The sequence below is a fragment of the Camelus dromedarius genome, chromosome 5, assembly GCF_036321535.1.
Source record: "Camelus dromedarius isolate mCamDro1 chromosome 5, mCamDro1.pat, whole genome shotgun sequence".
Classification (NCBI taxonomy): domain Eukaryota; kingdom Metazoa; phylum Chordata; class Mammalia; order Artiodactyla; family Camelidae; genus Camelus; species Camelus dromedarius.
Window position 1 is genome coordinate 16,384,478 of NC_087440.1, and position 18,813 is coordinate 16,403,290.

At 37.4% G+C, this 18,813-nt stretch overlaps 1 long non-coding RNA gene across 1 annotated transcript; it reads left to right on the plus strand.

The window, feature by feature from the left end:
* The first annotated feature begins 5,200 nt into the window (after nucleotides 1-5,200).
* Nucleotides 5,201-18,230, plus strand: LOC116153443 (uncharacterized). Its single transcript, XR_004137178.2, has 4 exons — nucleotides 5,201-5,435; nucleotides 6,158-6,260; nucleotides 7,139-7,199; nucleotides 17,769-18,230. It is a non-coding gene; the product is annotated as an uncharacterized LOC116153443 (long non-coding RNA).
* Nucleotides 18,231-18,813: the final 583 nt, after the last annotated feature.

An 18,813-nucleotide genomic window follows, 5' to 3' on the forward strand; every position in this document is an offset into this window, starting at 1 on the left:
AGTATTGCAAGAATTACTGCAAAATATGTATCTGTGTCCTGGTTTCATTATTTCAGATATTAGTCTGAATCTTTTTAGTTGGCATGTCTGTTATTTCAAATCTCCTGTGACACCCATAGAATTTCTTTGTCTTTTATGGTTTCACAGTCTCTCTTTCATCTCAATTATTACTTCTTTTTAAATGGAAATAATAAGCTTTGTCATATAGCAAAAATTTTTAAACTATTAGATTTTTATATTTGTTAATAGTACAGAATTGGCTAACTTAATGCTGTGGGTTGAAGATTGTATTCTAAATCATGTGGAAATGAATGACCACCTAAATATGGTTCTTTTTTTTTTTTTTTTTGGATTCCTGGAGATGGATATGCAAGTGCTTCCGGAAAGCACTATATTTGTCCACCGGGCTAACTTGTGTATTGGTTGGATGGGTGGCAAGATGTGTCATCCCTCTGCTGATAACCATCTTTAAAAGCAAGAGCCTAGAAGTGAACCTTCTAGGGCTTGGAAAGCTCTGTCAGCTTAACTGGTGGCCAGCCTAAAAATCAGCACTTGAGTTGACATGCAGCTGAAGAAAGGCACACACCATCTCTTCTTTCTTGTATTCCTAAAGACATGATGCCTCTTCTCCAACAATGAGAGTGTCATTTCTCACTCTAGGAAAACCCCTAATCCAGCTGAATTTGTCTTAAACACATGGATCTGATTGGTGTGTCATCATTTTAAGCCCTGGATGTAACAACTGAGAATCTAGCTCATTACTCTCCTACTTTTTCATTTTTCTTTTGTTTTAAAGCCTTGTCAGATATTTAAACCCTCAGCATCAAGGCTGAAAATGGAAATCTTGCTTTCTGCTTTTATGGTATCTTTAACTTCTTTTTGATATCCATAATTTCCATAGGATTAGGTTACTTTATTTCATATACCTGACACATAATCACCAAGGAAGAGCTACATTGATCTGTGTGTTAATGAAGGGGTTACACAGCCAAACAACCGCAATTTAAACCACAATTTTCACAATTTAAATCTGATCGGTGATGTCAGAACAGAAAGGAGTTAGGAACCCCATGGATGTGGCCACATAAGTCTTCCTTCATCATGGTGTTTAATCTTTTTTATTTGTTGCTGGGTTTCATTTGCTAATATTGTGTTGATTTTTATGTGTATGCTCACAAGGAATTTTGGTCTCTAGTTTTCTTGTGATATCTGTCTTACTTTGATAAAAAGGTAATACTGGTGCTATAGGATGAGTTGGAAAGTTCCCCTGCCTCTATTTTCTGAAAGAATTTGCATAGGATTGCTATTATTTCTTCTTAAAGTATTGTATAGAATTCACTAGATGAAGCCATCTAGCTTGGGCTTGTGTTTAGGTGTGTGGTGGGGAGGGAGGGTCAGATTTTTGAATAGTAATTCACTTTTTTTTTCTTGTTATAGAGCTATTTTGATTTTCTGTTTTTTCCTTAGTCAGTCTTGGTAGTTTACGGGTTTTAAGATACTTGTTTATTTTGTCTAAGTTGTCTAATTTGTTGATATAAAGTTGGTCATATTATTCTCTTACAGTCCTTTTAATTCCTGTAGGGTTGGATCATCCCTGGTTTTAGTATTCTGTGTCATCCCTTAGTCAGCCTAGCTAAAAGTTGATTAATTTTGTTGAATTTTTTTCCTCCAAAGAACTTTCGGTTTCTTTGATTTTTCTCTGTTTTTGTTTCCTATTTCATTGATATTTCCCCCCTCTGATCTTTTTATTTCCTTCCTTCTGCTTTGCTTTTGGTTTAATCCACTCTTTGTCTGTTCTTAAAGTGGAAGCTTAGATTATTGATATGAAACCTTTCATTTCTAATGTAGGCACTAATATAGATCCTTAAACCTCTGAATTTTCTTCTAAGCACTGTTTAGGCCATAACCTCATCAATTCTGATCTGTTGTGTATTTGTTTTCATTTAGTTCAAAATATTTTCTAATTTCCTGTGTGATTTTTTTGTTTGTTTGTTTTTGACCCATGGGTTATTTAGAAATAAGTCACTTACATCCCAAGTATTGGGGACTTTACAAATTTCTTTGTTTATTTGTTGTTGGAGAATTGTCCTTTTAAACTAGAGGCTTGTTTTATGGCCTCACGTGTAATCTGTCCTGGAGAATGTTTCACATGTATCTGAAAATAATGTATATTCTGCTCTCATTTGATGAAGTGTCAAAAACTGTCAGTTAGGTCAAGTTGTTTGATAGTGGTGTTCAAATCTGCTATAGCCTTGTTGATTTTTGGCTTATTCTGTTGGTTTTTAAGAGTGGGACATTTTTATTTTTAACTACAATTGTTAAATTTTCTATTTCTCCTTTTGATGCTATCAAGTTTTACTTCATGTATTTTGAGACTCTGTTTTCAGGTGTATATAACTTTGTTACATCTTTCTGATATATTGACCTTTTATCATTATAAAATAGCCTTCTTTTTGTCTAGTAATATTTCTTATCATAAAGTTAATTTTATTAAATATTAATACAGCCACTCTAACTCTCTTATGATTACTGTTTGCATGGCATTTTCTTTTTCTGTCCTTTTTCTTTTAATCTATTTGTGTCTTTTGATTTGAAGTGGATCTCTGAAAGACAGGACATTGTTGGATCTTGCTTTTTTTAAATACAATCAGTGTTTGCTTTTGGATTGGAGTTTTTAGTCCATAAAATGTAACACTATTATGGTTGGATTTATTATCTGCCATTTTGGTTTTTTGCTTTCTCTATATTTTTGCTGCTTCTGTGTTCCCCCTGTGGCATGTGTCTGCTTTCTCTGTATCTTATTCCTTTTTCATTACTGGGTTGCTCCTTTACTGCCTTCTTTTGTGCTAGAAATAATTATTAGTGTACCATTTTAGTTACTCTTGCATTTTTACTAATTTTGAGTTATTTTCTAAGTGTTTTCTCTGCATGTTACAATAGGCACCTAACTTAGATTGTACTTCAGATTAAAATTCACTGAGTTCTGGTAGAATATAGCAATTTTGTTCCAGTATAGCTTTCTTTCTTTCCCCTTTGTGCTATTAATTGCCATATATATTACATCTACATGTATTATATATATATGTGACAACAATACTATTGCCAACTATTGTTTTATACAATGTCTTCTAAAGAATTTAAGAGAAAAAAAGAATATATACGTATATTCCTTTATATTTACCCACATGTTTACAATTTCTGCTGCTCTTCATTTTTTCCTATGGGTTTGAGTTACCAAGTCGGTTGTCATTTCCTGTCATCTTAAGGACTTTCTTTAATATTTCATGTAAGGCAAATATGCCAGCAACAAATTCTGTTTTTATTTTATAATATATTTCAAATTCATTTTTGAAGGATAGAGTTTGATAGATTCAGAATTCTCTGTTGGCATTCCCCACTCCCCAGACATTTGAACATGTCATTCCACTGCCTTACAGCCAACATTGTATTTAATGAAAAGTTAGGTGTTAATTGTATTGTTCTCTTATTTGTGATGAGTTGGTTTTCTCCTACTGCTTTTAAGATTTTCCCTTTGAGTTTCTACCATTTGAGCATTGTGTATCTGAATGTGCATTTGTTTTATCCTACTTAAGGTCTGTTGTACTTCTGGGATTTGTAGATGAATATTTTAATCAAATTTAGAAGGTTTTTTGGTCCATTAATCCTCCCGTTATTTTTTCTGCCCTTGTTCTTCTCACTTCTGAGGATCTTATGTATACTGATACACTTGCTGTTGTGCCACAAGTCTTTGAGGCTCTGTAAATTTTTTTTTTAATCTTAATATCTTGTTTTTCAAATTGGATGATTTTTATTCATCTCTCTTCAAGTTTATTATTTTTCTGCCATCTCAACTCTACTCTTGAATCTATCTAGGATTTTTCATTTCAATTATTTTACTTTTTGATTTTAGAAATTTTCATGATTCTTTTTTATAGTTGCAATTTTTTTTGAGATTCCCTGTTTTAGTCATTGTTTGAGTCATTGTCATAATTCCCTTTAGTTCTTTAATCATTGTTTCCTTTAATTTTTTTAAACAAATTTGCAATTGCTGCTCTGTAACCTTTTATTATTATTGTAGTATGTACACTTAACATGAGATTTTAAACAAAATTATAAGTACATAACAGTATTGTTAACTATAGGCACATTGTTGTACAGCAGATCTCCAGAGCTTATTAATCTTGCATAGTTGACATTTTATACCCTTTAAACCCAACTGCCCATTTACTCCTCCCCTAGCAATCACCATTCTAATCTCTCTCTGAGTTTGATTATTTCAGAATCATGCAATATTTGTCCTTCTCTGAGTTGTAGTCTTTGTTTATTAAATAATGTCTGAGCACACATGTAGTTTTTCTTGGCAGCTTTTTGTCTTAAGTATGTGCCTCACCTTCCTATTTCTTTACATACTTCATGATTCACTGTAGAATTGAGATTTTATGTAATATATTGTAGCAACTCTGGACTGACATTTTTTCCTTTGAGGGTTGTTGCTTCTATGTTGCTGATTTGTTAGCTTTGAAATTTGTCTGGACTTAATCTGAAAAATCTCTCCCCTGTGATATGTGTTTGCTGATTTTTCTGCTCAATTATTTTAATTTGTATTTTTAGTTTTTAAGCCTGGCTTTTTAGGGGATGTCCCTGCATCTATATAGTTCAGTGGTCATCCAATAGGTAAGAGATTGTGCTCAAAAACCTTGAGTCCATAGGTCTCTCTCATAAGCCAAAATGGCATAAAGTGAGAAAGCAACTAACTGCCTTAGCAGTTACTTTAGCATCTTGCCAACAAATGCACAAAATAAATTGAAATAAAGCACAGATGTTCACAGACACTGTTCAAAGCTGTGGCAGTTTGATGCTGATGTTCTGAGTGTAGTTCCTATGGAAGGAGGTTGTCTGTATCTTTCTCACTACTTGGGGTGCCTACTGCCCTTATAAGGCCTCACTGCAAAAAAAAAAATGTTGAATGCTATTTTTGCTTTTCACCTGTTTTCATGAAAGAAATCCTCTTTGGATTTCTTTTGGTTAAACAGAAACAGGTACTAACCTGGGTCTTGTCAAAACGAAGTGGGTAAAGCAAACTTTCTGAAAAGCAGGAGATATGCATGCAGCCTCCCCACTCAAGCAAGATGTATAGAGAGCATATTTAGCCTTCCATTTGCAGGCTTTCTCCCTGCAGAATTTTAAATTAGTCTGACAATCTCGTGTCCCAAATTAGACTACAATCTCAGGTAAGCAGAACGATAGACCTTCCTTGTTTTTCTCTCGCTAACTGTTCCTTTTACTAATGATTACCACTGAGCCTGGGCTCTTTGCCTTTTACTCCAGATCAAGTCAGGCTGCTCTGGCAGAGAACCTGTTGGTTTTCACTGCCATCCTGCCGCGTTAGCACTTCATCACCCGTCGAGCTGGGGAGAAGATTGGGAGGAACCCAGGTAAGAATCAGAGTCCCACTGATCTTCCAAAGTTCAGCAGCTTCTCAATATATTTCACTTTGGTTTATTTCCAGAGCCTTGAAATGGTTGTGGTTGTTTTGGACAGTTTTTTTCCAGTGTGAGAGTTATTTTGGGGGGAGGAGAGGAACTGCTGACCTCTTCACTCTATTAGAAGTTCTCTTATTTTTATTTATTCTAAGTATTGGTATTCAATCTCAAAATATTTATTTTTCCTCTTTTTCTCCCCAATATTCTATCCTGAAAAACTTCATAATTTATAGAAAATAAACACCTGTATACTATTTATTTAGATTTATCAATTGTTAAATTTTTACATTTGCTTTATATTGGTTTGTAAATATGCATGTGTATACATATGCTTATATGTAATGTATAAATGTTTTTCCTTGGCCATGAAAGTTAGTTGCAGACGCCATGACAATATATTCTCAAGTGCTTTAGCATCCTTCTCCTAAGAACAAAAGAAGCATTTTTTTCCATTAATACAATCATCATAAGGAGATTGAATATTGATCAGTATAGACACAGTCTGTATTCAAATTGCACCAATTGTCACAATAACGGGTTATAACTGTTTTTAGATTTTGGCTGTTTGCCTTCAAACTGAGGACTCATTGCTTTCTTCCATTATGAAAACTATTCAGCCATTAATTTTCATTCAAATATTTATGAAGTGTAACAATTGCTTGTTAATGTTCTAGGGGATACAGCAGTTGTCAAAACAGATGAGTTTATCCTCATGGCTCTCACATTCTCAGTTGGAGGAGAAAAGTGCACAAAATTTATGTAGCACTTTAGAAGCTGGTAAGTGCTATGGAGAGAACTAAGGCCAAATAAAGGGAAGAAATAGTGGGGGGTTGGGGGCAGAGGTGGTCACAATTTTAAGTGGAGTAGAGGGGTTGGATTACATGGATATGTAAACATTGGGGTAAAGGTTTGAAGGAGATGACTTGCTTCACCATTTTTTAGATTCTCTGCTTCTGAACTCTTACACGTATGATTCCAATCTAATTGTTCTTTTGTATATTTTTATCTTTCTCTGTGCTGCTTTGTGGAATGCTCAGTGTCATCTTCCAGTTTGCTAATTCTGTCTTTGTTTATTCCATTTACTGAGTGTTTAATTTCACTTCCAGGGTTTCTAGTTAGTGCGTTTCTACTTACACTTTTACTGCTTTTGCTTAGTACCTGTTTTTTTAAAAACAGATTCTATTTCCTTATATTTTTAAAGACTTAAAAATATTTTAAAGTTGCTTCTAGAGTAATTATTGATGTCACTGGGGAGTGAGGTCATATCCAAATTGTTGCTTTTGTTGCCCTTAGTAGAATTAGTTCCCCCATGTGTATGGAATTTTAGCTTGCAGTCTTCATAGTGAAGAGGACTTTTTTTTTTCCCCTTCTGATTTATCTCTCTCCAACCTGTCTAGATTTTTGTGGTTGCTTCCACCTTGACTCCTGGGTCCCCAGTCCAAGATCAGGTCTTATATAGGTGGTTTCTGACCCATGAGGGTTTTTCTAACTCTAGTCACCGAGCAGGAGCAGCTTGGCCGAGGTCCTGGGTGCACAGCTTATGTATAAACGGGGACCTCAGGTAGTGATTGCAGTTTTTCAGTCTCCCTGGGGTGAGGGAGCTCTACTCGGGTTTTTAGTTTTAAACAATTTTCTTGTCCTTTGTCCTCTTCAAGTGCAGTGCTTGCTGTTCTGAGGATTTCCTGGCCAGTTCTGCTGCTTTTGGATCCAGAGCAGGTAGTAACATACTTTTCAAATTCTCAGTGACATCTTGTTTTGTAATGTCTTTCTTCCCTTTGTATTTTTTTCCATCATTGCTATGTTGGCAGATGTTGGGTTCACCTCAGTATTAACTTACAATGCCATCAATGATCTAAAATCTGCTTTGCCACGAACTCTGTGATCTTTGGCTATTTTCTTAGCATCTCTGAGCCCCAGTGTCTCTGTCATTAAAGTTGAGGCATATCTCACAACTAGCTAAAGATTCAGGTAAACCAGATCTAAGAGTGCATGAAGGAGAGTAGTGGGAAATACAGCTGGAAAGGTAAATTGAGACTAGGTCATGGGTGGCCTTGAATCCCAAGGCCAAAGAATGAGAGATTTAGTTCATAGAAAATGGAGAGTTGTTGAAAGTTAGGTAGCATGGTTTAGAGAGATTAGTGAGGCCATGCTGTAAGTAAGGAGCCTGCGAGGAGCAGAGGAAATAGAGAGGCGAGGAGGACAACGTCTTGGTATATTTAGGCAGGAACAAGACCAGAGCCAGGGTAGAGGTGGTCAGAATGAAAAAGTGACAAGATTGAGAACGTTACAGTGACAGGTTTAAGAGGGTCTGCTGCCTGATCGAATACAAGGTCAAAGGAAAGGGGAGCACTAGAAGGGGTTTAGAGCCTGGGTGGCAGTGAAGATTACTGTACTATCAACAAGTATTGGGAAGCCAAGACATGGTGAGTTTAAGAGGCTGTGCCTTCCACTGAGTACTGCAGTGCTCACTCCTTTGGTGGGTACTAATATACAGCTAATTTACAGACACTAACTTCATGCTTAGCATTGTACCAAGCACTTTGTTAGCTCATCTCATTCTCACAACACTCTTCTGAAGTAGGCTCCATATGGGCACATTTTTTTTAATAGAAGTATAGTTGGTTTACAATATTGCATTAGTTTCAGCTGTACAGTATAGTGATTCAGGTTTTTTCTTTTTTGCAGATTATATTCTATTATAGGTCATTATGAAATATTGGGTATTATTATATATTATAATTATATTTTATAATATTATTATTATTACAAGATATTGAGATATAAGATATTAAGCTATATAGTAAATTCTTGCTGATTATCTATTTTATGTATACTAGTTTGTATCTATTAATCCCATACCCCTTATTTGCCCCTCCCACCCCTTCCCCTTTGGTAACCATAAGTCTGTCTTCTGTTAGTTTGTTTTGTATATACATTCATTTGCATTATTTTTTAGATTCCACATATAAGTGATATTATACACTATTTGTCTATCTCTGACTGATTTCACTAAGCATAATAATCTCTAGGTCCATCCATGTTGCTGCACATGGCAATATTTCATTCTTTTTTATAGCTGAGTAATATTCCAGTATATATATATATTTACCACATCTTCTTAAGCCAGTCATCTCTTTTTGGGCACTTGGGTTCCTTTCATGTCTTGGCTGTTGTAAGTAGTGCTGCTACAAACATTGGGGTGCACGTATGTTTTTGAATTAGTGTCTTTGTTTTTTTCCCGGATGTATACCTAGGAGTGGAGTTGCTGGATCCTATGTTCGTTCTATTTTTAGTTTTTTAAGGGACCTCCATACTGTTTTCCATATTGGCTGCACCAATTTACATTCCCACCAATAGCGTATGAGGGTTCCCTTTTCTGCACATCCTCTCCAACATTTGTTATTTGTAGACTTTTTGGTGATAGCCATTATGACAAATATGAGGTGATACCTCATTGTGGTTTTGATTTGCATTTCTCTAATTAATTAGCAATGTTGAACATCTTTTCATGTGCCCATTAGCCATCCGTATGTCTTCTTTGGAGAAGTGTCTATTCAAGTCTTCTGTGCATTTTCTGTTTGTTTCTGTTTCTGAGTTGTATGAGATATTTGTATAGTTTGGATATTAACCACTTATTGGTTGCATCATTTGCAAATATTTTCTCCCATTCCATAGGTTGTCTTTTTCTTTTGTTGATTTTTTTAATTTCTGCATTAAAAACTTAAGTTTTATTAGGTGCCATTTGTTTATCTTTGCTTTTATTTCTTTTGCCTTGGAAAACTGACTTAACAAAATATCGCTACCATTTATGTCATAGAGTTTTTAGCCTATGTTCTCTTCTAGGAGTTTTATGGTGTCATGTCTTACATTTAAGTCTTTAAACCATTTTGAGTTTACTTTTGTGTATGGTGTGAGGGAATGTTCTAATTTCATTGATTTATATGTAGCTGACCAGCTTTCCCAGCACCACTTGTTGAAGAGACTGTCTTCTCTCCATTGTATATTCTTGCCTCTTTTGTTGTAGACTAATTGACCAGAGATGTATGGGTTTATTTCTGGGCTCTTTGTTCTGTTCCATTGATCTATATCTTTTTGTGTCATTACCACAATATTTTGATTACTGTAGCTCTGATCTGAAGTCTGAAAGGGTTTTGCCTCCAGCTTTGTTCTTTTTCCTCAGGCTTGCCTTGGCAATTCTGGGCCTTTTGTGGTTCCATGTAAACTTTAGGACTATTTGTTCTAGTTCTGTGAAAAATGTCATGGGTATTTTGATAGAAATTACATTAAATCTGTAGATTGCTTTGAGTAGTACGGCCATTTTAACAATATTGATTCTTCCAATCCAAGAGCATGGGAGATCTTTGCATTTCTTTGAATCATCTTCAGTTTCCTTAATTAATGTTTTACAGTTTTCAGCATATAGGTCTTTCACCTCCTTGGTTAAATTTACTCCTAGGTATTTTATTTTTTTGATATAATCTTACGTGATTTTTTTTTTTAATTTTCTGGTTTTGATATTTCATTGTTAGTGTATAAAAATGCAACTGATTTCTATATATTAGTCTTGTATCCTGCAGTCTTGCTGAATGCATATTAGTTCTAACAGTTGTTCAGTGTATCACTGCAAATAGTGACAGTTTTACCTCTTAACTTCCAATTGGGGTACCTTTTATTTCTTTCTCTTGTCTTATTTCTGTAACTAGGACTTCCAATACTGTGTTAAATGGAAGCGGTGAGAGTGAGTATCCATGTCTTGTCCCTGAATGTAGTGGGAAGGCTTTTCAGCTTTTCACCATTGAGTATTACTTTTTGGATAAATGAATTGAGGCTTAGAGGGGTTAAACAATAATTTGCTCAAGATTAACACAGCTAACACTTGGCAGAGCCAGAAGTCACACCCAGGGTGGTGGTGGTTTTTTTTTTTTTTCTTTAATAAACTCGTGGCTTCAAATAATTTTAGATTTACAAAAACTTTACAAATATAGTACAGAGTCTCCATACACCTCTCACCCAGATTCCCCTGTTGTTAGTATCTTACGTCAGTATGATGTATTTGCCGCAACTAAGGGACCAGTTTCATCTGCCCCCCCCCAACTCTTGTTTTACTCTAGACTGGGGGTCTTAATCCCCGTTCTGTCTTTATTTGGCTTGGTTTATAGGTGAATTAGAATTCATTTTAAATGGGTGTTCTTTCCTTTGTCCTCTCCTAATTTTCAGCCCATGCTTCCATGATGGAAAATGAGTTCAGCAGGTTTCTCCACATGTGAAATTGGTTTAAGTTGCTTTCTTGATAGGATGTAGGAAAAAACCAGGTCTGACTCTTCTTCAGTGGAAGTTTATGGAATAGGACAGTGTATGGAATTTATGTTGCAACTAGGAATTTACCAATATAGCCGGAAACCCCATAATGCAATAGAACCATCTTACGTAATTTTAAAATTCAGCCAGTAATGATTCATCTAAATAGAAAAATTGAAAGACATTTAGAAATTTCCTAGCAGTAAATACGCCATTCTAAATCTTCTTGATATTATTATAATAATAACATTTTTCCTTAAGGACTAGAACAGGAAATTAATTACAAATCAAAATGGTAAATGTCATTAAAAAGAAACTTGTTTATTTTTAAAAGTAACAATGGCATGGCTTCTTCCATGAAGTTCAGGAATAATATGGAAACTTTGAGATCACATTCAGTCTTATGCTCTTAAAAATAATTGTCTGATGAGTAAATTAATCAGAACTAACAAAAAATATGGCTTTAAAATTTGTTTTGATTCAGGCAGAGTCTTTGAATTTTTTTCACAGTAAATTTGATTTTGCAGTTTTATTAATCATGTTGCATACATTATGTCCTGCACCAGATTCTGCTTTCCATACTTCTCTGACCTTATGAAACACAGTTCATTTGTGTGAGAACGAAGGGTGACAGCAGTTCATACATTATCACAATGGCCCTATAGATGTTACTGGTTACACTGGCTGCCAATGAGTTCTTCTGGAGATTTTTTAAAATGTAGTGCGGTTTCACAATCTACTCTGCAAGGTCTCCAAGACTTTTATTATTCATTAAATGGTTACTTTGATTCTTGGATGCTCAAGTATTCACATATTAATGGTTTCTAACCTTCCCATGAATGAATTCAAATTTCTGTTTTAATTGGCTAAAAGCTTTTCAGAATTTTACCCATTAGGTTTCTTGAGGCTTAGCCCATGTACAAACACAAAATAATAGCATATGCTTTTCAGGGTACTTGTAACGGTACCAGTTATCGTATTAAGCTCCGTACATACAATTTTTTACCAATCCTTCCAACAGTGTTTCAAAGTACACCTTATTATCCTCATTTGTTAGATGAGAAAGGAGGCTGAAAGAGGTGAAGGGATTAGCAAGGACTCTCATCATGTGGCTGAGCAGGTATCCAAAATGCCCACAGAGTTACAGCAAGGTGGATATGAATCCATATGCTCACCAAGCGTTGTCTGTAAACCCAAACCATGTCTCTCTAGCATTGATATTGCTTCTTTTCCCCCAATATATGGAGATGGTACTGTGTCATAAATAAGGGGCCTCCATACTAAAAATGGTTAGGAGTTGCTGCACTGTCCCCTAGAAATGCCTTCCTAAAGCCAGATTAGGTCTGTGCTGAGTAGCTCCAATGCAGTTAATACAAAACAGACTTTTCTCAGGTTAGGAAACTGAAGGAATGATGAGGATCAGACTTTGGAATCAAAAATGATTTGAGTCTTTATTGTATCACTTACTAGTGAGCTTAGATTCCACATCTGAAAATGGGGATATGTGGCTGACACTTGATTGTGTACCCAGCACTACTGCCTACTTCTTCTTTGCAGGCAAAGCCCGGAGGGGGCTGTCTGTTCCTTCCCTTCATAACTCAGTCCCAGCTCTGGAGCTGACTCCTGTTTGGTGTGAGCTAATCACAGTGGCCCCAGATCCTCTTGTCAGTGACTGGTTTACAGGTGAACGTACGACTCAGTTCTGGGCACTGTGATACAAGGGATGGCCAGAGGGCTTCTGGAAAATGTTTCTCCTTAAATAGTGTCCTCTCCACACTAGAAAGGAGAACTGACCTACAATGACAAGTGTATAACTTCTAGACCAGTGGTGTGAGCCACTTTCTAGATTTCTCACCTATTAAAAGCAAATTAGCATCTTCAAGTTGCCTTCTGAATCAATGTAGGACGTTTACTTTTAAAAGGTCTTTTCCATGGAGCAAATTGAATTATTTACTCATATTTGCCCAGTCTGAAGCAAAAATGAACACCAGTAGAAATTCTGAACTTGCTCAAAATGAAAACATGTAAGATTAACCAAGGGGCTTCCTTAGGAGAAATGAAAAGTTCTGTTGTACTTGGAAGAAGTCTTCGAAGATTATAGAGCCAAACACATACGGGTATGGGTACCATAAGATAAAAAAAAGCTCTCCAGAAATGATGTTTGTCTCTAAGTTCCTCAGAGTAATTAACATGTTGCTTAGCTGACAGAGTCCATGGCCATATAGGTAGAAACTTGCAAGCTGAAAAATTTGGAATCCTCTGACGTCCCGCCTCTGCCCGAGACTGTGAGCAGACGGCTCTCTTCCCCTTCCATCAGTCTGCCTAGGGTCACAGACTCCCAGAGAAGGCACAGGGGTAAGTGGCAGAGGGGCCAAAGCCCAGTGCCAGACTTGGCTTTCAGAATGTTCCCTGTGAGGGAGGCTCAACTCAGAACACCCCCTTGGCCAGAAAAAGACTTTTGGAAACGGCAGAGTGACTAATGTTCTTCATTCTTTGGTGCTCATTTTCCAGCAGGGACAAACATTTGATTATATAATGAAGAAGTTATGTCTCCTGGCACCCAAAGAACTGACCTACAATGACAAATGTGCAACTTATTAAGCAAATTCCACTGAGCCTACAACACGTACTAGTCGTTTCCTCAAGACACGTAGCTGCTTTACCACCAAGAGCTTTTCCCATTGCTTCCAGCTGGCAAGCCTCACTCTCATTCGGACCCACTACTTGGTAATCACACAAAGCTTCTCTGTGGGTTTTTTTAAAATAGAAAATAACTTGATGTGCTCTCCTTCCCTTTGGCTGCCATGATTCTAGAGACCATAGATAATCATTTAAGCCCAAACCCACCATGTGCATGTCTATTGGAGAAAAACTGAAGAAACAAAGAGCCCCTCCATGGCGTCACTCCTAGATTGCTGTGGGTGCAGCTTTGTTTTCTTCATCAAGATGCCCATCCTAAGCAGAGATGCCAGGTTTCCATTTAAATGGCTACACAATGTATTCCCTTTGTTCTGGACCGCTCACTTAAAGCTAGTCCAGAAAAGTTGGCTCTGTATGTTATTGGGGTTTCTCTTTTTCCATCAAATCACGTGGGATGGGTGGTTGTGCCAATGGTGAGCATAATCACTAAGCTCATTAAGTGAGCTGGCACAAATCATGTGTTTTCTGAGGAGGAATAGAATCGTGGGCGGAAATACCTCTGTGGGGTGTATCGCAGCGCTGTCATAACAAGTTAAGCTTTGGAAAGGCTTAGGAAAGAGATAAGGATTGCAGTAGCTGCCGGCTCTGTGCATTTTACTTCTATCCAAGGATGTGTTGCAGGTACAGTAGATAGAATGATCTGCTACATATATGGTGAGAAATTGTTCATAAGCCAGTTTATACTGTTGTAAAAATATCAATGCACACAAATGGTAGGTTGAACATTGCAAGATGTATAGTGAAGAGCCTCCTTTCCAGCTCTGATCCCCAGCTCCCTCATTCTCTACCGCTGAAGCAGAATCTGTTACTCTTAGTCTATGGACATAGATACACATGCATATGGAGTCTTAATTTACGGTAGCATGTTATATTCAGTGTTCTACACCTTCCTTTTATATCGAAACATTTAAATCAAGCATGTAAACAACAAATTGTCATGCTTTTTCAATGCTAAAAAATAATGAAAACCTGAAAATAGTGAAAAACTTGATAAAAAAAAAAAGATCAGTCACAGAAGTATGGGTTTGTCCATCACAGATAATTTATGATTGAAGTGTAGAGTGACTTTCCGATGGGGACAGCCAGTTTTACCCCAAGATGGGATGGAAGCAACCTGGCAAAGGAGGACAAAGCAAAACACAGGCGTCCTCTGCTAGCCTTCTTTTCCTCCTTGCTGTCCCACTCTGTGTCATCCTCGAGACCTTCCCCTCTGCGCCTTTTCCAGACCCCCTATCCAAAAGCCCCAGTCCTCGCTAAGTCAGACTCATCCTAGAACTTGCAGCTATTTTTTTGTTTAACTGCTGCTTTTGTGGCACCCTTCAGGAATGGCACAGGCAGAAGCAGGGCATTCCTTACCCTCTCTCTGACTTCCAGTTGGGTTTGGCCAATGGGTGGTGCTGGCAGGCGATAGGAGGGAAGAAGAGTGAAGTCCAAATGGTGGAATTCCCTGGCTCCAGCCCTTGGATTACCTCAGGATGCCTGTGTCCCTTAACTAAAGGGAAAGCTCACCTCAAGGCATTCTTTTCTACCCCAGCACTCCTCAGGCCATACCTGGTAAAGGACCAGGTTTTGTAGTTTTCGTTTTTGTTTTCATTTCATCATAGACCGATCTTGTTTATCTTTTATAATAAGATATCACAGGCTTGGATGTCTCAGCGATGTTCAATTGTTACAAAAGTTTAAGACTATATACTTTGAATTGTTATCCTCTCCTCCCATTGTAGACCATTAATTTTGCAAACTGGAACCAGTTCACAGGCCATGCTTTGAGTAGCCCTGCTTTCTAAGACTCACTTTCTCTGGGTTGGAATAATCTCTCCCTCCTCTTATCTCTTAGAGCTTGGGGGTGGTATCGATCCAGTGACTAGCCCTCGGCCTCCTGCATTAGCTCTTCTGCTTACCCCACATCTACACCTTTGTAAATAAACCATCCTCACATCATCCTGTGTTGATTATTACATGTTTCCTGTTACAGATGCAGTGCTCTAATTTTTAGAGCATATGAAATGGTCAGTCCTTTTACCACCATTTACTAATTGATCAGTTCAACTTATTTTTCATTTAACTGATATGGCTCGTTAAAATGTTGATATAATTTTCTTAATTTATGCATGTGTCATTGAGTTATTTAGATCGTAAACTTTGGAATGCTAAGCTAATGCTTTGAATCTAGAGGATTTGAGTCCTATGGTATCCTAATGAGTCTGAGCTCTCTCTGGAGGATTAGTGGCTTTCTGGAAAGCTGTTTGCAAGAGGGACCTAAGTGCCTCCTAGGAGATAACTCATCCTGATGGAAGAGAGTCCTTGTAGTGGAAGAGAAATTCCGAATGTGGCTTGGTGTTCACCTCTCAGATTAGTCTGTGGTTTAGTTCCTGAGGCCTTTGGATGACAGTGAGTTGTAAGTAGTCTTTGAAAGCTGGTTCACGAAAACCTTTTCAAAAATCGGCAGTACAAGATAGCCCATCTAGCTACTCCCTCTAACAATATGCAAAGCAAAGGAGATGGGAGGTGGCCAGCAGAGGCAGTGGTGCTGGGGACGTCTACGATGTCTTGTGGATGTGGTACAAACTGTAGGTATCAGGACATCATACGGAAACTTGCCTGACATACATGTGAGTATCTGGGCTTTCTTATGCTGGCTCACATGCAGGTCAGATGAGTATGTCCCAGATAGTACATTGGGACAATTAGAATTTAAATTAGAATTTCAGATAAGCAGTAAATACTTGTTTAATATAGCTATGTCCTAAATATTGCATGGGATTGACACTTCAAAATTATTCAGATTCAATGAGGCATCCTGTATTTTAGCTGGCAATCCTAGTCACTAATCTCTCCTTGGCCATAAAGGTAGGCACATGACTGAGGCCTGGATAGGGATGAGCACAAGACTTAAGCTCAGGCAATTAGAGTCTCCCTCTAGGATTTTATATATAGTTGTTGAAAGGAGGAGACGCTAGTCTTCCTGGGATGATGTCAGTTCTGAGATGCTCCCCCATTAGCCAAATGATGGAAGCAGTATACTGTTAGACTGCAATACAGGGACTCTAGAATCACATGACAGAGAGAGAGTGAGGGGTAGACCTGATGACACTGTACACTTAACATCATTTGGGTTGGATTTCTGCCCCTGGTAACTGAAGTCTTGCTTTGTATTTTGTGACTCAGGAAAGGTGACCTAAATAGCACCAGGTCACACAGTTAGAAGTCAGTTCATCTTTCTAAAATTTGTCCAACTGACTCCAAAGTTAATGCCCTCTCTACTTTATCATTCTGCAACTACTAAGAAACTAATAAAACTTAAGAAAACCCTCTAGAAATAGAACTCAAAGAACAAGTGTGTGACTGGATTCTCCTAACCCTTGGTCCTCTGAGCTGAATCTCCAGTGGAGCCCCACCAGGGCACCACCTTCCTTCTCCTGCCTCTGTCCCTCCTTCCTGTCCCCTGAAAATGGCTCCCTGATAATCAGAGCCAGAGGCCCAGGTCTCCTTCTAAAACTACTCTGAAAGTTGAATAAATTATATTAAAATTATAATTCTTCAAAGTAAAAGTATCAAGCCAATACGCCAGGGGTCGCTAATCAGCTTAAGGTGAGGGGACCCCCTCCCTCACCCTCTGACATAAGGAAACTCTTCTTCGACCTTCGAGGTGCAAAGAACTAGGAACACATAAAACGTTCTGAGGTCTCTTTAAACATTGAACTACCCAAATGTCAGGAACACTGGAGTTGTTCCGACCTTTCATTAAGAATCAGTTGTCTGGATGAAGCGTCTCTTCTGAATTAAGGATTAGGGAATCTTTTGGCCACTGTAACTCAGTTGTAAATAAAAAGAAAACTAGAAGAACAGGCACCCAAGTTCTAAGGAACCGATCCGGTTCCATTAGCGAGAGTACAGAGAAGGCCTAGCCCCAGGCTTGGGGCTTTATTCCACAAAGCAGAGGACTTCCACATGGGAACTGTGCTTCCCTCACATCTTTGTATTTTTAAAGCAATTAAGTCGGATTGATCAGCAACAATAGACATTAGGCACCACTCGCAAATATAATTTATGCAGGATACCCAACCTGAGTTGTGGTATCCTCTCATCTAATGTTTTACTCCCCTCTAGTGGATTTTTATATAGCACATAATATCCTAAGTATGGTATAGAATGGCAGATATTAGAGGAAAAAATAATTTTTAAATGTATTTGAGGCATGTTTATGTTCTATAGAATTTCTATGCAATTCTACAGAATTTCAAAAATAAGAAAGATTAAACTTAAAGTTCTGTTCACTCTCTTCAGTTTGCAGGTGAAGAAACTAAGACCCAGAAAGAGGAAATGACTCACCCAAGATCACACAGTTGGTTTCTAATAGGTCCTCTCATCACTAATGGCCATATTGAGCGTATAAGCCTGTGGTTTCCATGGAAATAAAAAGCCTCCACATGTCCACTCAGATGCTCACCAACTGATGAAAGAATCATGTCTTGGAGGAAATTGGAAATCAAATTCAGTAAGTGTATTATGGGATCTGGGCTCTGGAGGGGAGGGAGAGTGTTAACAAGGATACCTGGAGATGAAAATACGGACCAGGTAAGCTCTGTTTGGCTTCCTCTTTGCTACTGCTGATGGGTGCAGTACCTGCTCAGTGGTGTCCTTTGGCTTAAAGGCATTCCTGTTTCATAGTCTGCATTCTGACTGTAATTTTCAACTCTGCTTCATTCTACTAAAACTTTCATTATCATTCTCCAAAGAATTTCTGCTTCCCCCCTGCTCTCTATATAAATGTAAAGTTTCATTTTTTTTTGTATGGTAAGTTTTCATTTAAGATACAATACTAATAATTTTTAAAACTTCTTGATTGTAAAAGTAATTCTTGTACTAGTGGTTATCAGTGGGGGGGAGGGGTGCAATAAAGAGGAGAAGGAGTGGGAGGCACAAACTATTGGGTGTAAGACAGGCTCAAGGATGTACTGTACAACACAGGGAACATAGTCAATATTTTGTAATAACTGTAAATGAGAAGTAACCTACAAAAATTTTAAAAATTTAAACAAAAAAATTTAAAAAGTAATTCTTGCTCAATGTGGGCAATGTATTCAAGTATTAAAAAGAACATGAAAATCTCCCAGAATGGTGGTTCACTTCAAGAATGTCTGACTAAGATCCTAATAGACTTGTCCTGCCACAGATAACAACTATAAACTCTGGGCAAAATAAAATAAATGAAAAAAACAAAACAAAACTACCTGAAGGCAATGGAGGTTGAACAAAATTAAACAAATTATGGTAAGAAATTAGCATTTGGAAGAAGGAAATGGTAAAAGGGTGAGCTTTCTTTTTATAG